This window comes from Carettochelys insculpta, chromosome 11 (genome assembly GCF_033958435.1).
Source record: "Carettochelys insculpta isolate YL-2023 chromosome 11, ASM3395843v1, whole genome shotgun sequence".
NCBI classification, from domain to species: domain Eukaryota; kingdom Metazoa; phylum Chordata; order Testudines; family Carettochelyidae; genus Carettochelys; species Carettochelys insculpta.
Window position 1 is genome coordinate 17508971 of NC_134147.1, and position 18601 is coordinate 17527571.

General features: G+C 58.6%; 1 protein-coding gene across 5 annotated transcripts in view; it reads left to right on the plus strand.

Moving 5' to 3' along the window:
* Window positions 1-18601, plus strand: part of NRXN2 (neurexin 2) — a 302332-nt gene that overhangs the window by 163034 nt on the left and 120697 nt on the right. The window lies entirely within an intron of this gene.

The window sequence follows — 18601 nt, forward strand, 5'->3', positions numbered from 1 at the left end:
GGATCTCCTTCCAGAGATCCCCCTTATCCACCAGGTATCCCCTCCTCCATTCCCGTCCTCTGCGCTGATATCCCCACCCCAGCACCACGTACCCGGCAGGTATCTCCTACTCACCCCTGCTGCCCCTTACCCACCATGTATCCCCTCCTCTGTACCCTCCTCCTGCACTGATATCCCTACTCCCCCTATGTGCCCACCAGGTATCCCTTCTTCTCTTCCTCTGGTAGTTCCCCTTCCCACCATGTGTTGCCTCATCTCTTCTCAGTATTCCTTCTTCCCCAGTCGTCCATCTCCCCTGGTTTTCCTTCTCCTTCTTCAGCCCTACTTTTCTTTCCTCTCTCTCTCTAGTATGTGTATTCTCCCGGTATTCCAGCCTCTCTTTCCTGGTATCCCTGCTTCCTCGCTTTGTGGCGCCCATTACTGTCAGTCACACATCCCTTTCTTTACCCAAGGTGGCCACAGTAAGTAGGTACCCTTCTCTTCTCCTGGTACCTCTGCCCCCTTCCCCTGACTTCCCTCCTCCCCCTGTTATCTTCCAGGATAGCCTTCGCCCTCCTCCCCAGACCGTCCTCCATCCTGCAGCACCCCCTGCTTTCCAGCACCCACACGGTGCTCCTCACCTTCAACCACAGGCCCTTTCTCACCCCTGGTGGCTGCAGTACATGGGGGCTCTTCCGGGATCCGCTCCTTCCTTCCCACTGGTGTCTTCTGCCTTTTCTCCATTCCATCTGGCCCCCTGCACAGTGCCCACTGCCATCAGCCGTGTTAAGTGGAGATTCTTCCTTCCTCTGATATTCCCTCCTTCTTCCCCCTCCACACAACCTCCCCTGGCATCCCTTCCGGTATCCCCTCCTTTGAATCCCTGCACCCTGTCCACAACCCACAGCCACAGGCCTTTCTCCATGGCCTCCTCTTGGAATCCCCTTTGCACCCCACATGCAGCGCCCATCACCACCAACCACCAGATCGTCCTCACCAGCAATGTACACCGTAAGTGGGGACCCTTCGTCCAGGACCTTCTCCCCCTGCCCCGCTGCTCCCCACCCTCCTCCCTCCGCAGTGGCTCCCATCTCCGTCAACACGTCCTTCCCCAAGCGGGCACCCTCCTCCCTGCTACCCCTCAGCTGCCGGCTCCCTTCCCACGGCCTCCTCCGCCCTCCACTGCAGACCTTCCTGCACCTGCAGTGGGCCTGGCAGCTGGGGATTCCACTTCCTCTGTGGCACCCCGTCTTTCCCGCCCCCCGACCCCTCACACAGTGCCACTCACCACACACCCTTCCTCGCCCGCAGCGTGCACAGCCCCCTACCCAGCCCTCCTTCCCCAGGTGGCAGGAAACCTTCCTTCTCCTGGTCTGTCTCCCTCAGTGTCCCAACCTCCCGCTTCCCTGCCAGGGTCCCCTCTCTCCTCTTCCCCTCACAGTGCAGTCCCCTTCCTCCCCTCCTCCCTCTCACAGAACCCTCCCCAGCCTACCTCCTCCTCCTCCCCCCGCAGCACCCCCGCCCTCTTTCTCCCCAGTGGCTCCTCTCCCCACGTCTCTCTCCAGTCCTTCCTTCTCCCCCGACCCCCATGGGATCTTCCCACTCTTGATCCCATCCTTCTCCTCCCCCATCCCTCCATTTTTTCAGAGGCCGGGGAGGGGCCTCAGGTCAGGCTTGGCTGGTCACCAGGAAGAGAGGTTATTGTGCCTGGCCAACTTCTCAGTTCGCTGCCATTGGCTGGCAGACTTGTGTCACAGGTTGGCTGGGGGGCCAGGGGGTCACTGCATCCCCTCTGCTCTGTGTAGCTGAGTCCTGGCAAACTTGTCTCAGATGTTGAGGCGGAAGATGTGTTGTGGTTCCGTGGCACTTGGCTGATTCCTGACCTACTCGTGTCATGGGTGGGGGAGGGAATGATGGGCTGTCAGTGTATCCCCTCTCTTCCACACTCATGCGGAAACTCATGTGGCGGGTGGGGGGCAGGTGCCGCCATCTTTAGTGTGCCCTAGCTGAGCCTGGCACACTCAAGCATGGGAGGGGCGCTCCTGGTTGCTGCACTGACCTCAAACAAATGTCACTTGTGTGTCTGGGGCTGCTATGGCCCACGGGGAGGGGGGGCATCCACCTGAGCGCTCGTGCACCTGGCCCGTGGATTGGAGTTGGTGGAGCCCCTTACTCCTCCTGGCCTGTATTCTTCCCCCAATAGCACCTACTTTATCCCCACTCACCACCAGCTGAACCCTGGTAAACTCCACTCGTTTCCCTCTACCCCACAAGCCTCCATCCCCGAGGGCAGTACCCCCCTTCCCAACATGATCCTCCCCATTCCCGGGGCACTGCCCCAAACCTTTGTGCTCGCCAAGCAAATGAGCTGAAGTGTGGGTTTGTGGGGGGCTGTGCCAGCTGTACCCCGAAGTGTGTGGGCAGAGGGTGAGCACCGGGGCCAGGCATGGGGGTAGGAGGTGAGTGAGGGGAACGCTGGGGATGGAGTGAGAATCAGTTGGAGGCTGGAGAGGAGAGAATTACTCTCAGGAATGGGTGTACTAGCTGCCTTATACAGACACAATCCCCCCAGGCGTGCAGTACCCTGCAGTCAGCTACCTAGGTCCTGCCCCAGGTGTATGGGGATGTGCCAGTCTCAGGTGATGGGGTGAGACTTTGGTGGTTGGAGGGCAACGTTTCACTCAGGGCAAATTATCCCCTCCCCCATCACACCTTCCTGTATGACGCTTTGAGGATCAGAGAGGGCACCGAAGAGCTAATGCGCCCACCAGCTGGGGGAGAGAGAACGGTAACTCCATTGTACGGAACGGGAAACTGAGGCACGGAGCTGGGCTAGGATGTGTCCTATAAGATCCAGGGACTCCGCGAGATCTCTCTCCCCTCTCAGAGCTGCAGCTTGAACCCAGGAGTCCTGGCTCCCATCCCCTGACTAGGAGACATCCTGTTGGTTGCCAGCCTGCCCATCCTTAACCCCCTGGGTCATGAGAAGTTGGTGTGTGCCCCCAGCTGGTGGGGGGGGTCTGTGCCACAGGGAGATGGGGTAGGGCCCCCCAGCCTCTGGGCATGAATTATGTGCTGGATTTTAGGTCTCAGCCTGTTGGCAGATGGAGGGAAGTAGAAAGGGGGGAAGGAAGGAGAGAGGCGGGTGAAGGAGAAGCAGCAAAAGGAGCAATGGACAGAGATAAAGGGAAGGATGAAAATGAGACCAGCTGGGGGGGAGCTTTAGCTGTTCACTCCTCCCACCCCCACTCACACCATGTGGTAAGTAGGTAGCGATCCCCACCTGCTCACTGGGTAGCACTGGGGCCTGCCTGCTGGCACTTGATTGTGGGGAGCACTGAAGCCTCACCCCCACCTGCTGGTAGCCTGGGGGGGCATCGAATGAGGACCACCACGTTGGGGTGTCCTGACCCCCCCCACACCTGGCCCTCCAAAGGCCCCATTCCCACCTCTCTGTTCAGTGTCGTCAGTTCCCCCTGCCCCGGCGGCAGGATTACTCCCCCTGAGGAGGGGAAGGAGTGGGGTCTCGTGCACCGGAATGGGGCGAGGGGGCCGGGACTCCTGGGTTCCCTCTAATTTGTGTCATCCATGAGCAGAATAAATTTAGTTATGGGCACCAGGGCACCCCCAGGACAAACCCAGGCTGCCGGCTGGGGGCACTTTGCTGATCAGCTGAGCAGCACCACAACCTCTGCTGGGCGGCCACCCAAGCGCTCAGCTTACAGGGAAGAGTGGTTTTCTGCCTGGGTCAAGGAGGAGTGGGAGAACCAGTTGCTAGAGTGGGACCATTGGGAGATAGGACTCCTGGGCTCCAGGTCCTGGCCCTGGAAGAGGAGTGGGGTCTTATGGTTGCAGTGAGGTAGTACATGTGTCCGAGGCCCTATACTGCCCCTGGTGTGACTCCCCCTGTGGTGCTGCCTGGTTGGTTTCAGTGTTGGTGTCCATCTTGAGCCAGGCCTCCATCCCTGTTAGCTAATGAGCCAGGCCTTGGCCTAGTGATGAGAGCAACTTTAGTTAGCCAGGTCAGCAGGGTGTGCACGCTCAGGACCCAAACAGCCCCACCATGGCCTGACTGTACAAGGTCCTCCACCTGCCTCTGAGCATGGCACTCCCTCCCCCAGGAGTTAGGGGGTGCTGGGAGCCAGAGCTCCTGGGTTCTGTTCCCAGCTCGGTGAGGAAAGCAGGGTTGAGTGATCAGAAGTAGAGGGGAACGGGACTGGGCCTGCTGGGTTCCATCCCCAGCACTAACATGGTTTGTGGGGCAGTTCTCCATCTCTCTGCTCTATGCCCCACCTTTACCCCGGGAGGGGGCAGGGCTGGGTGTGAGCTGTAAGGCGCTGTTGTTCACTGGCTCTTCTGACCTAGTGTGAAAGGAGGGGCCCTTGCTGGGTGCTGTTGGGTGGGGGGGCCTCCCCTCCTGCCTGTGGTGGAGCTGCCAGTCGCATGTCTTTGGAGCAAAGCAGCCCCTCTTAGCTGCCCCTGACCAGGAGGGAGCTCCCCTGCACCTGCGGGGCTGGGAGGGAGGAAAGACCTGGGCGAGTTTCTGCAGATCCAAATGGGGGTTCTGTTACTCATGAAGACTGAGCTTGGCAGTACATTTTGCTTGCCACCTGCCTCCCCCTCCCCAGCTGCTGTGGTGGCCTAGGGAAGCGGGGGTGCTGGACGAGGGGACCCCAGTGGGGGATTCTCTCCGGGGGGTTGCTGGTGTGGCTGGAGCTGCTGAAATGGCCTGGGAGTCTGAGTGGGTTGGAGTCTCTTCTAAAGGGCCTGGGGCCTTGTTTGGTGGTGGCTGGGAGACCCTCCTCTTGGGGGTCATGGCTGAAGTGAAGGGGCAGAGGGAAGGGCGGGGGGGGTCTCTCCCCTCCGTTAGTGCTGGCGCTAGGGGGTGCTGTGCAGCTAGGGGGCAGGGCACTCTCCTCTCAGTCCCAGTATGGCCCTAGGGGCACTGTGCTGCAGGGGGGCGGGGGGTGTAAGACCTTGCTGCGTTGTGCTTGCTCCCTTGGCTCAAGTGAGGTGGGTGTGTTTAGACCATGCCCCCAGCCCACCGCCCCGAAGGACACAAGGGGCTAACGCCACCCCCCGTAGCCTTCTGCCGCCACTCTCGCCAGCTGTGCGTGAGTCATGCCACCCAGTGCCCCCCACCTCTCAAGGGGGCTTCGTGGGGCACGACAGGCCAGGTGCTGCCCCCTCCTCTCCTGCCAGCTCTCAGGGGTTTCTCTTTTCCCTTTCCCTCTCCCAGGTCTTCCTTAGTCTCCATCCCTCTCTTCCCCTTTCCTCTAGCCCACCTTCACATCCTGCTTTTTCTTCTCTGCTGTTTTCCTGCCCCTCCCCAGACCTGCTCCCCCTGGTCCCCCCTTGGACTGGACTCCTTCCTCATCTCCTTCCCCTCTCCTCCTCCTCCTTCCTTTCATTCCAGCCCTGCCCTCTCCCATCCTTTCACTCCTTCAGTCCTCATCTGCCACCTTCCCTGTAATGCTGATGCGGGTTCCCCAGGCCCCTCTTGCTCTGAGATACCGAGGGAAGCGAGGATCTCCCTGGCCTTGCCAAATGTACCCCCCCACTCCCAGCCCAGTCTGCTCATCTGTCATTAAGCTCTGGCAGAGCAGCCCCTTAAATTCCCCCAGTGAGCAGGCAGATGCTGAGCCTGCAGTATCCAGCAGGGAGAGCAGGGGGAGGGAGGGTTTGCAGACGCACATCAAAGCAAGGACAGATTCCTCCCCAGAGGGGAATGGGGGGACACTTTGATCTGTCTGTTCTTGCTCACTGGACACACAGACAATCCAAGGGACGCAGAGGCCCTGATGGCTGGCTGAGGACACAGTCCTGAAAAGCATGACCATGCTGCCTGGCGGTGGGGGTGGGAGCCTACAGAATGGGGGAAATGCAAGGCTAAGAGATGGGAGAGCTGAGGGTCATGACACCTGGGTTCTGTCCCTGCCTCTAGGCAGGGAGGGGCTGGTGGGATCCAGGATTCCTGGTCCTCTTCCACTTCTGGGAGGGTCCCTAGTGGTTACAGCAGGAGATCAGGCTTGTCAGAGAGTAGGAGCTGGGTGTGTGCTCTGTCCTGCCAAGGATGGAACAGACCCCTGCCCTCTTCTCCAGGCCTCTGGCAAATGGGAGCCTCCATCAGTTCCTGGCCAGCAGGCGATTTACAGCATTAACCTGCTTATTAGTTATTACTCAATTGTGCAGTTTAATATGCTAATCAAGGCAGCCCCAGCTCAGGCCCATGGTTATGGTGCCATGACGCTATTTACGGTGTGTCCCCGTGCCACGTTACAGCACCCCAAGGATTTATGGGCCTCATGCACAGATGGTTTTATTAATTAATTGCTGCTCCCCACGTGGTTCGCTGCCATGCATGGAGGCTGGGGTCACTGCAGAGCCCAGCTAGCCTGAGACCCTCACAGGCCCTGCCTCCCACAGCGTGCTAGGGAATGGGCAGCTCCATGAGGTCCAGGTTGCCAAGGGCTTTGTGTGTCTCCCTGGATCCCCCTCATCTACCAGCTGTCAGCCCCCCGGCACAGCCTGGCCCCTGGTGTACTTCTGAGGTGCCCATCACTGCGGAGCTGAGCCCAGCTCCAGACTTGGTAACAGGTGAAGAGTCCAAGTCCTGGGGAAATTACAGAGCTATGAAAGGAGCCTCCAAATCCAGACTCCCAGCTCTACCCACTAGCCCCACGTTCCTCCTGGAGCTGGGGATAGGCTCCTGGCTCCCCGTTCAGCCTCCACTAGCTGGCCTGGCTTAGTGAGAGGGCCAGGAGTCAGTATGGGGGTAACTGAATCCAGGCTTCTGGGCACTGGGGGATGATCCCCAGCATGCTGAAAGGAGTCCTGCTCCCTCCCATGCGGTGTTTCCCAGGGGATCCAAGGAATAAGAATTCTTTCTCACAAGCACCCTATTGACACCTGTTGGCAGGGGGATGCCAGACTGGATGGGCCCAGGAGTTAATCGTGGGGGATATCAGGCTGGATCGGCCCAGGGGTTAATCGTGGGGGATATTGGGCTGGATCAGCCCAGGAGTTAATCGTGGGGGATATCAGGCTGGATCGGCCCATGGGGACTGGTCTGGAGTGGAGGAGGCACAGGGGATGCCAGGTGGATGGGTCTGTGGGGGGTGATACCAAGCTGGGTGGGCCCATGGGATTGGTCCGGAGGGGCAAGGGGGATACCAAATTGGATGGGCTTATGGGGCTGATCTGGGCGTGTGAGGTAGGGGGCAGGAGGGATGCCAGGTTAAATGGGCTCGAGTGGCTGATCTGGGGCGGCAGGGGCATGGAATACCCGGCTGACTGGGCTCCTGTGGCTAATGAGTTGGGGCGAGGGGAGATGGCACACAACGTTGCGCTCGGGTCGGTAATTCTGTAGCTCCAGCGGCAGTCCCAGAGTAGTGCTGTGGGGCAGAGGGAGGGGGCCACGATCAGGGCTGGGGGGGTGGGAACGGGACGATGCACCAGATCTGTCTGGCGTGAGGGGAGAGCACTTTGTAATTGGTGAAGTGTGACACAGGGAGTGTGTGTTTCCGACAGACGCAGCACAATGGAATTGCAGAGCCGGGCAAAAGTGATTTCCTGGGGAATCGGGAAGGGGGATCGACGCGGAGAGTGTGTGTCAGCTCCACCTGACTGGCTGCGGAACATGGGAGGGGATTTATTAGGCTGCTCTGCCCAGCCTTATGAGGCGGAACGACGCTTGTTGTAAGGAGCTGTTTGTTTGAGAGCTGAACTCTCTTGGGTGAGAGGGTCCGTAAGGGAGAATGCGTGTGCCGGAGTGTGTGCACAGGAGTGTGCGTGTGCATGGGGGGCGTGTGCATGTGCTATAGGCCAGGGCTTGTGACGGGGGCATTCGACAAAAAAGGGCACGTGGGCCTGTGGGACCCACCCCCAGGGCAAGAGAATGCCTGGCGCAGCAGCGGGCGGACAGGAACCGGGGCCTTTGTCCCCTCGTCCAGTCTCAAGCGGCTGCGTACGAGGTCTGGGGTTTTACTCCAATGGCGGGAGGTGCCAGTGGCACTGAAATAATTCGCATGGTGGAGAACAGGGTGCTGGAAGCTGTGAAATCAAATTGCAAACCCTGTATCCAATGGAAACCACTTCAAGCTGGGGCCACCACCAAAGCCCCTGCACCCCGAGTCCCAGCGCCTGTGGGAGGTGGTGTCTGCGTGCTGTCTCCCTTCAGGACTCTGAGAGCACAGGACAGGGACATGTGACGTGGGAGCGGGAAGAAAGAAACACCCGCCTGGAGGGATTGCACCGTGCGGGGGGCGTTCCACCTCCAGGCTTGGATAGCTGCTTAGTGCTGGATGGAGATGAGATCCCACGTGTCAGGGCTGGTGGGGAGGGGGCGGAGGGTTACCTGGCTGGATAGGCCTATGGGTCAGAGCTGCAGAGTGGAGGTGGCAGAGGGTTACCAGGCTGGCCAGGCCCATTGGCTGCATTGCAGGCTGAGCATTGATGATGCCTCCCTCAACCACCCCTCACCACCAGCCCTTTCTTGCAGCCCCAGCAGCCGTTGTCCCTCAGATGGATGGCTGCAGAACGCAAGGGGTTAATTCCCCTGCTCATCTGGAGGGCAGGCGTCAGGTGGAGGGAGGGCGCTGGGTATTAGGGTTGCCGTGGAAACGGCAGAGATTCGGGAGTACTGCAGAGATGGGAGCTCTGGGGCTCATTAGTGGCCTCGCTCCCCCTCGCTCTGAAGGGCAGAGAGAGACATGGCTGAGAGGGCCCAGGGACAGGTGGCCCTGGTGCCTGAGGAGTCGGGGAGGGGAGTGCGGTGGAGAGAGGCCGTCCCAGGGGTAGGTGGAAGGATGGTACGTGTCCGGGAGCCACTGGGGAGGGGAGTTTTTTGTGGCTTGGGGAGCTTGGGGGGCCAGGGTCTGCAGGGCCCAAGCAAGGAGTGGTGAGGAGGAGCCCAGTTGTTCGGGTGTGGCTTGTGGGAGGGGCAGTGGCTGGGAGCCCGTGGTGGGCTCTGGGGCTGGGGGAGCTTGGTGGTTTCAGGTGCTATGGGCAATGAGGATGGCAGTAAGGGGCCTATGGGGACCCCGAGAGGGAGCCAGAGGGGGCCCAGTGGCTGGGGGGAGCATGGGGATGTGGCTGCATCGGGGGGGTCCATGGTGAGCCTGGAAGATGAGGAGGCAGAATCTGGGGGCTTGTAGCTGGGACCCATGGGGGGCAGTGGCAGAGCCGTGGGTTCGAGAGCGGGACTCCAGTTCTGGGACAGTGAGGCCCTGGCTGGTTTTTGGGGCAGTGTGCTGAAAAAGGGGGAGAGAGGAGCAGTTGGGAGGCAGAGGATGGGGGACCTCTGTTCCCAGGAGGTGACTCCAGCAGACTGGGATGCTGGGAGAGCAGGTGGAGATGCCCCAGCACAAGGGCTAGGGAGAGGCACGGTCTGCCTCCCTCCCTGTACAGCAGCGGTTGTTGTTCTGAACAGGATGAGACTAATGAGACCTAATGTCCTTGTACAGCCTCTAATGGGTCATTTCCCAGACAATTAGCTGCAGTGGAGGTTGGAGCTGACGTGGGGTCCCTGGGCGTGTGCCCCCCCACCTGCCCTAGCTGATGGCCTCTCCTTAGAGAGACCACTAATGGATCGCACACACCCCTCCCCTGCTGCAGCTCCACTCCAACCACAGCGCTGCTGGGGACAGGCTGGGGACAGATGTCATCTGCTTCTCTCTCCCCCCAGACCCTGCTAATCACCCCAGGCCAAACCTGCCCCCAGCCTCCTAGTCCAGGCTCTAGGCTGCCTTTTACAGACACTGTCCCCTACTGTCCATTAAGTGGATGTGATGTCGCCTGTAGACAAAGGATTACGGGAACTTCCCGGCTAGCGACTAGCCCCCTCCGCCCCAGACACAAGGTGCCTTTTTCACAGTGTTTGCAGCAGAACAAGAGAAAACTGCAGTGCCAGGTACTGACGGTCAGGCTCCTGCATGGGCTCCCCATGCTGTTAGGGGGCTACGGTACGTGTGAGTCTGTCGTGGGTGTGCATGCTACACCATGAGGTGTGATAGCCCCTGTGTGCACTCTGCACTGTGTGCTTCATATAGTGCATGTGTGTGTTACTCTGTGTACAGGTGATAGTGCATACATGTGTGTACCAGACCAGGCGTGTGCTTACCCAGAGGGGCTAGTGCTTTGTGGGCAGTGCTAGGTGGGGGGATAGGCCTGGTGTGTGTGTGTGTGTGTGTGTGTGTGTGTGTGTGTGTGTGTGTGTGTGTGTGTGTGTGTGTGCGCGCGCGCCTTTCTCTTTCACTGCATTGTGTGCTGACTCCCCTCTTTGCACACCCACCCTGAGCACATGCTGACCTGCATCTCCAGCAGTGTCTGGACCCTACATGGCTTAGGGGCTGACTGTGGGGGCCCCAGGGCAAGATGTGAGTGGGGGGTGCCCACCACTCCTGGCACCACTTCTACTGACGTTTCCAGCGCAAACACCTTTCTAAGATGGGTAATTGCAGGAGGGCCAGGGGGTGCTTTTGCTTAGGCCTGTGATTTGCAAGGGAAATGAGGCACGCCGCAGGCTTTGCCCAAGCAGCTGCACCCTGCAGGGCTCAAATGCACGTTGTGGGCAAGCGTTGGGCTGTTCCAGGAGGGGGAAGCCATGCAGCTGTGAGAGCTGCAGCCAGCTGGGGGTGTCTGATGGCCACAGCACGCCCGGGCACGCCCGCTGGTCTGCTCAAGGGGAGGTAAAAGGCAGCGCTGGTCTAGAGCCTTCCAAGGCTTTGGCTTCGCACAGGGCAACAACTGGAGCAGAAAGAATTGGCTCACTGGCTGCGCTGCTCTCCTGGTGCTGAGGAGCCAAGAGCTCCAGGGATTGAGGCGCAGCATGTAATAAAGCCCTGGTCCTGTGTAAGGCCACAACTACGTCCCCCGCTGTCGGCCTCATCCTGGCACAGAGGCAACAGCATTCCCCTCTCATAGACCTGCTCTTAGCAGGGGGACACAGCCACCTCCCATCTGCCTCACCTCCCTATAGACCTGCTCTTACCACAGGGACACAGCCACCTCCTATCTGCCCCACCTCCCTATAGACCTGCTCTTACCACAGGGACACAGCCACCTCCTATCTGCCTCACCTTGCTATAGACCTGCTCTTACCACAGGGACACAGCCACCTCCTATCTGCCTCACCTTGCTATAGACCTGCTCTTAGCAGGGGCACACAGCCACCTCCCATCTGCCTCACCTCCCTATAGACCTGCACTTAGCAGGGGGAGACAATCACGTCCTACACCTGCACACACACCTGATCCCAGCACTGGGGGACAGGCTTTTCCCCCTCAGTCATAGACCTGATTGTTGCACAAGAACATCATCACATCCCCACACCAGAGCCCTGATTCTGATGCTGGGCTGCCCTCGTAGCCTCCTGCTGTACCTCTGACGTCTGAGCCAACATCTCCAACGCATCCTTCCCTTTCCCCAGCCCCCTCCTGCCCACATCGCCCCGGCGCGCTCTTCACAATGTGTGCGGTGCCCCACGCCATCCCCACGCCGGCTTGGCTCAGTGGTTCCTGGGCCAGGCAGGAGCAGGGGGCTGCACAAGACTTGTCATGGCCAGTGACATCTCCTTAGGTGTTTCCTCTCTCGACTCCTGAAACCTTCAAACACTGGGCAGGGATGAGCATCCAGCCCCACCCGCCCTGTCACTGGGCAGGTAGTGGGGCGAAGTCCCAAAGAGAACTAGTTGAGCCGGAGGCTGGTAGTCAGGTCTCCTGGGTTCTGTCCCCAGCTCTGGGAGGCACGTGGGGTGTAGTGGTTAGAGCAGGGGGAGCTGGGGGCTGACAGAAAGGCTGGAAGATCCAGCAGGGAAGCCTTGAGCATATACTGTTGCATGGGATGATCTTGCCTCCCCTTTTCTTGCAAACAAACCCTCCTGTGTTGGCTCCCCCCCAGGTCTCTCTCTCACACACAGACACACGTTTGAATGGACATGGCTAAAAACACTTGCATACACGCAGGGATACACGTATGTGCACACAGACGCGTGCACACACACGTAGATATGTGCAGGTGCACAGATACACACAGAGAGATAGGCACACAGCCTCTCAGATACACATGCCCTCTTACACACACAGAGCCACCAAGATACCTTCTCACCCGCAGAGATGCCGGCAGGCTCACTCTCTCTCACACACACACGCACGCGCGCGCGCGCTTTCTCATAGAGACAGAGAGGTGTACAGACATGCACACTGACACGCCCATGCACACGGAGATACACTTGGAAGTACACGCACACAGGGAGCTATGTAGAGGTACACACACATCTATCCCACGCGTGCAGAGATTCACACGTGCGCTCACACACACATGGAGAAACAGGCACTGGCACACGCTGAGGCTCTTCCACACACGCCCAGAGATCCGTGCTCCTGGAGATGCACTTTCTCCCTGTCTCTCGCACCCATCCCCACGCGCACACACTCGCACACGCTCTGACTGGCTGGCTGAGCCCAGAGCCATGCAGCAGGTGGGAGGTTGGCGTTGGCACACACTGACTTTTCGGGGGCTGGAACTCACAGTGACCGAGATTGAGTTTGGTCCGCAGACATAAGGAAGGGCACAGAGAGCCCCGGTGCTGCCTGCACTGCTCTGGGCTGGCCTTATGTGCAGCCAGGGATCTGTTCCTTATCAGCCCCGTCCCTTCCTCGCAGTCCTGGATCAGATCACCAGTGTGGGGCACAGCATAGCCCAATACTTAGGGCATTGGAATGGGAGCTGCAACTCCTGGGCTCTCCCCCACAGCCCTGGGGGAATAGTGGGATCTAATGGGTGGGACAGGGGTTGTGGGGGCAGGACTCCTGGGTTCTATCCCTTGGCCTCGGAAGCAGCTGGGAACTTTCTGAAGGCAAAGTCCTCCCTGGAGGACGCCCAGCCCGCCCCCTAGGTCCCCTCTGTCCTGGCACAAAGACTCAGCAGCAGATAGTTCAGCTGACATGGCCGCCAATCACAGTTTTGTCCAGGCTACATGCCCACCTAGTGTGAAAGGAGCAATGTTGCGCCAACTCCAGATGACAGGCTGTCCCTGACAGCGACCGCTTTGGCTGGCTGCGAAAGCGTGCCTGATCCCGTTACTCTTCCCCTCGTTAGCGCCCGTGGCTCAGTGTCTGGGGACTGGCTGGCTAGCTGCAGTGGCAGCTAGCACTGTCTCACCCTGTCAGTGCCGTGCCAGGTCTCCTGCTGGCCCTGGAGCCCTGGCAGGCGGAAGGACCCATTGCTTTCCTTCCCTTTCTCTTCTCTTGTGTCACTCTCAGCACAGCCATGCTCAGGGGTGGCGCCCAGGAAGAGCTCCGGGGTGCGTGCCCAGAATGTAACAGGAAGGGAGTGCGGGCTGCTCATTTCAGTAGTGGGATGGGAAAGGACACCTGAGCTCCGTTCTTAGCTATCGGACGGACGCCCCCAGGCATTCAGCAGGACTTCCCTCCTAAACTGAAGGTAAAACCCCAGAATCCTGCCTCATGCATCTGACAAAGCGGGTCTTTTTATGCTCCAAAATATCTGTCCATCTATAAGGTGCCACAGCACTTATTGTTTTTGAAGATACAGGGCAACTCAGCTGCCTCTGATACTTGCCTCCTGGCCCTTCCTGCTCTAACCACACAGAAGCTACTCACCTTCCAGATCTAGCTGTAGAGCCCAGCCCCACTCTTCCAGTTCCTGGACCTCACTCTCCCACAGGCTCTCAGCCCCCTCTGATCTGACTCACTACACCCCACTCTCTTCCCAAAGCTGGAACTAAAACCCAGAAGGCCTGGCTCCCAGCTCAGCTTCTTTACGCACAGCTAGCACTTCCAGGTGCTGCGGAGATTGACTCTGTCTGCGTGTTTGTTGCTGGAAGTCAGAAGAGAGAGGGGTGGGGAAGAATTCAGATCAAAGAGAGAAAACTGCAGAAGTAGAAACACTGCAGGAAAAGGAAGACAAGAAGTGGCAGAAAAGCGATGGACAAGAGCGAGCGAAATGCAGCACAAGTTGCCAATAGAGGGAAAATGTAGCAAAAACGTCAGAAAAAGCCGAGGGGGAGGGGGAGAAAAAAGCGCAGGAAAAGCAAATACAGGAAACATGGTAAACTGCTGGCAAATGAAAGCAAGGACCTGCCGCAGCAGCCGCAGGGCCCAGCGCTGGGGGCGGGGGGCTGGGAGAGCCCAGCCGCCGGGGGTCTCAGCACTTCCTCAGGAGCAGAGGGCAGGAGAGGAGTTGTACGTTCTGGGTTCAACTCTCTGCTTGGTATTTGCTCCCTGGAGTTCCCAGTTCCCTGTAAGACGCCTTGGAAAGCTCATTTCTTTCCCTGGCCTGGTTGTCTCTCCCCCACCCCATTGTCCTCCGTCCATGAGCACGGCCCCCTTTGCAGCTAACGCCCCCGCCCCGCCCCCCGGGAAGGGTGTGCGGAGGGAACCGGGCCTCTCAGCTGGCAGGATGTTTGCTCAGGTCGAGCACTGTCGCTTGGCTGTGGGATACACTGGGCCTGGGGCCTCGACACCTGGCAGACATGGCAACACGAGTCACCTTGCAGAGCTCCTCGGGTCCCCCTCCTCGCCCCAATGTCCTCACTCCCTCACACACTCCTTTACTTCCTATTTGGCCGCTCTAGTGCACATCCCTTCAGGCAAGAAGGAGGTAGCTGGGGGGGTGTGAATAGAAACCTGCACTGAGGGGGGTTGTGTGTGTGTGGAGGGTAGCTGGGTTTGTGTGGATGGGACCTGTGTGTGCTGTAGGGGCTGTGTGTGTGTGCAGGGGCCTCGCTGGGGGGGCCTAGCTGCATGTGTGAAGGGGCTGTTGTGTGTGTGTTGGAGGCTGGAAATGGGGGAGCTGTCTGTGGAAGGGGTTAGCTATCAGGAGCTGTGTTTGTGTTTGCGTTTGTTGGGGGCCCTGTGGGCAGGGGCGGCATGTGTGTGGAAGGGGCTAGCTGTGGGGGGCTCTGTGGGAGGTGTGCCTCTTGGGCGCCGTGTGTGTGGGGGGCAAAGAGGAGCTGTGGGGGGGATGGTATGCATGTTGGGGGCTATATGTAGAAGGGGCTAGCTATGGGGGGGGCTGGGGGGCTGTGCGCCTGTTGGGGGCTGTGCGTGGGGAAGGGGCTAGCTGTTGGGGAGGCTCTTGTATGTGTTGGAGACGCCAGGTGTGTGTTGAGGGCTGCGTGTGGCGGGAGCTGTGTGTGTTTGTGGAGGAGCTGGGTGTATGTTCAGAAGAGGACCAGGCAGATTCATGGAGGGCACGTGCATCAGTGGTTCCTAGCCAGGGTAGGTAGGAATGATGTCCCTCACCTCTGTCTGTCGCGAGGGGGGTCGCTTTCGTGATCACCTGTTTTATTCACTCCTCCTGGGGCATCAGGCGCTGGCAGCCGGGATACTGGGCTAGCAGGACCTTGCTCTGACCCAGTGCGGACATTCTTACATTGTCGTGCGTGGGGGGCTGGGGGAGTTGCATGTCTGTGGGAAGGACAAGCTGTGGGGGCTGTGTTGGGGGGGTTGTGCAGGGGTTGTGTGTGTCTGGAGGGCTGTACGGACAGAGTGTTGTCCCTGCTGGTCCCTCCTACCCCACCTCCACCCCTTTGCCTGAGGCTGCCTCCCAGCCCCAGCACTTCCTGTGGCAGGTGCACCTCTGGAAGGACGGCTGTTTAGGGTCGGGCCCCTCTCAGCACAGTACCAGGCTCCTTGGATGTAATTAAGTGATGTGCAGGATTCTCTAGTAAGTACAACTTTGCTGGAAATCTCCCCTCTTCGTCTTCTTTTAAAGGGACAGGCCTTTCCCAGCTCCCGGTCATGGGAGGGATGGAGACCTCCTGTCCAGATCCCCCACCATTCCAAACGCCCTGAGCTCTGGAGCCCCTGGCAGGGCACCAGTTCCCTGGGGTGGTGAATTTGTCCACACGTAGCCCAGCCGTGAGTCGGTTTAAAAAGAGTCCTGTCGAACTGCAGGGACACTTCTTCCAGCTCAGCCAGGCTGGCATCACTGCCCTTTAACCTGACTTGGAATGGGATTATGGCAAAACCAGTCCTGTCTGCTCCCACCTCCCATCACAGCACCCGCATGGGGATTAGCAGCAACTCTGCTCACCCAGTTCAGTTCTACGCCGCAGGGAGCGTTCTTCCTGGGGGGCCTGCGGACAGGTTAGCTAGCTGGGAAATGCCCAGGTTGCAGGGCACACAAGGTGTGACTCGTTCCAGCACAAATCTACACACAACCCCTTTAACAGCCTTGGTACGCACAGACGCATACACACAGGGCCCCCTGAACACAGCATCTGTATCCACACACGCAGCCCCCTTAGCACGACTTCCCTGCTCTCTCACACCCACAGCACAGCCATGACATCACTTCCCTACCCACACAATACAGCCCCCACAAAGCCACATCGCTGCACTGACAACTGCCAAGGCCCATGGCTTGCACCCCCAGGAGTCCTGGCACCTGCTATGCTCAAGCCAGTGTGTTCCATTGCCACCTTCAGTTGACTGCTGTGCAGCCCCACACTGAGCCTGTGGCTAAACTCCCCGTCCTCCTGCCTCAGAGTGCTCTGGAGGATGGTCCCACCTGTGGGCCCTGCCCCCAGGGAAGATTGCCTCTTTTCTCTTAGTGAAAACAAGACTCCCAATGTCTTGCCCACCCTGAGAACCAGGTGTGCTTAACGTAGGCTGATCTGCCAGCAGAGAGGAACAGCAGAGTGCACAGTTGAACCTCAGTGTCTCACGGTGCAGGCACATTTGCGGGTGAGAACCAGCCCCATCACTCAGCCAGGAGAACGCCAGCAGAAGGACCCTCGCAGGCCAGGTTGCCCCAGTGGAAGGATGTTGGTGGAATATTCCCAGAGAGAAGGCTTTCTTCCACCTGGACTGGCCAAGCGTGCCAGTCCCAGACCTGTGACTGTGAGGCCCAGGGGCTTTCCGTTCAGTTTAGACGTGGCTAGGTTCACTGGGCAAGGGGTTCAGGTAATCAGCCACAGTCAGACCGACCTACCTACCACACAAGGGGTTAAAGAATGGAACTGACTGGGGCCAGGGCACGTGCAGATGGAAGGATCAGTAAGTGCACTGTTCAAGTCCCTGCTCTGCTAGATCCAGCCTGTGCACTCTGGGGCTAATCGCCGAGACCCTCAGCTTCCCCAGCTGTAAAATGGGAATGAGAGTATGGCCTGCCCCAGGGCCGGGTTAGAACTTAGTCCTGATTACCAGCCCTGGCTGCCTGAGGGCTAGAGCCTTCCTCCTCCCAGACCTGCAGATGGAACAGAAGAAGCGGGAGGAGAGAGAATCTCCAGCATCTTGGCTAGGGGAGTTCCTCAGCAGGGAGGAGCTGGTGGGCGTGATGATGCATTCCCCAGCCTCCCAGTCGGGAGCAGGGTCAGTGTGACTCCCTGGGGAGGGCAGTAACAGCCCCCTGCACACCACCCATCAGAGAACAGGCAGCCCTGGTTGGTGGCAGCACTAAACACCCTAAGGAGACTCATTAACATAGGCAGGGATCTAGCTATTAACTATTAACCTAATTATAAATATAATATGTCCTAAAGCTGGTGGAATAGGCTGAGCTCCAGGCCAGTCAGATGGGGAGAGAGTTGTGGGGTTGGGCCGGAGGAGGTGTGATTGCTGGGTGTTTAGCTGGCAATGAGAACATGGGGACACTGGATGGGACATTGGGGTGTGATATAAATCCTGGGGACCTGGCTGACTGCTCCCACCAGCCCACAGCTGCCCAGGGACACCCTAGCTGGGCCCCTGGAAGTTGTGAGAATGGGGCTGGATTAACTGAGGGCAGGGCAGAGGGGCAGAAATGGAGAGGTTTGCGCAATCTGCCTCTCTCTTCCCCTACACGTCGATCCCTGTAAGCGTTGTCTGTCGCTCCTGCCCCATATCGTTTCTTCTGAGCCCCATGTCCTCTCTCTTTGCCCGTCTAGCCCACACGCACACTTGAGCTCTCTACCTCACACACTCTGTCACCGATATCTGTACCTTGGCTCTATCTCCATCTCCATGCAGCCATCCATCAGCTAGACAGCCATCATCTATCTATCTAGGCATGCTGCATGAATGACACGTACCCCAGTATATATGGCTGGGGCCTGGGCCTGTACATGCCAGTGTGCGTGTTTACAGTGACTGCTGTGTATCTAACTCTGGGTGTATGAGAAGCCCAGAGCACTTGACTATGGAACACTCCCTCTCCCTGCACTGAAAGGCAATGCTGGGGCAGTGTGCTCTCGGAGGTGGCTTCCTCTCGCTGATGGGTGAGGGGCCACAGTGTAAACCTCTCTGGTGCCCCACTCTAGAAGTGGCAACTTGCTGAGTTTCCACCCAGTTCAGCTGCACCCTCAGATTTGAATAGTAACAGAGGAAGCCGTGCTAGTCTATATACTGTCAAAACAAAAAGCAGTCAAGTAGCACTTTAAAGACTAGCAAAATAGTTTATTAGGTGAGCTTTTGTGGGACAGGCCCACTTCTTCAGACCATATCCAGACCAGACCATATTGAGTCTGTTCTGGTCTGGCTGTGGTCTGAAGAAGTGGGTCTGTCCCATGAAAGCTCACCTAATAAACTATTTTGCTAGTCTTTAAAGTGCTACTTGACTGCTTTTTGTTTTGATACCCTCAGCTTTGTGTGAGGCAGAGCAGATTAAACCACATCTT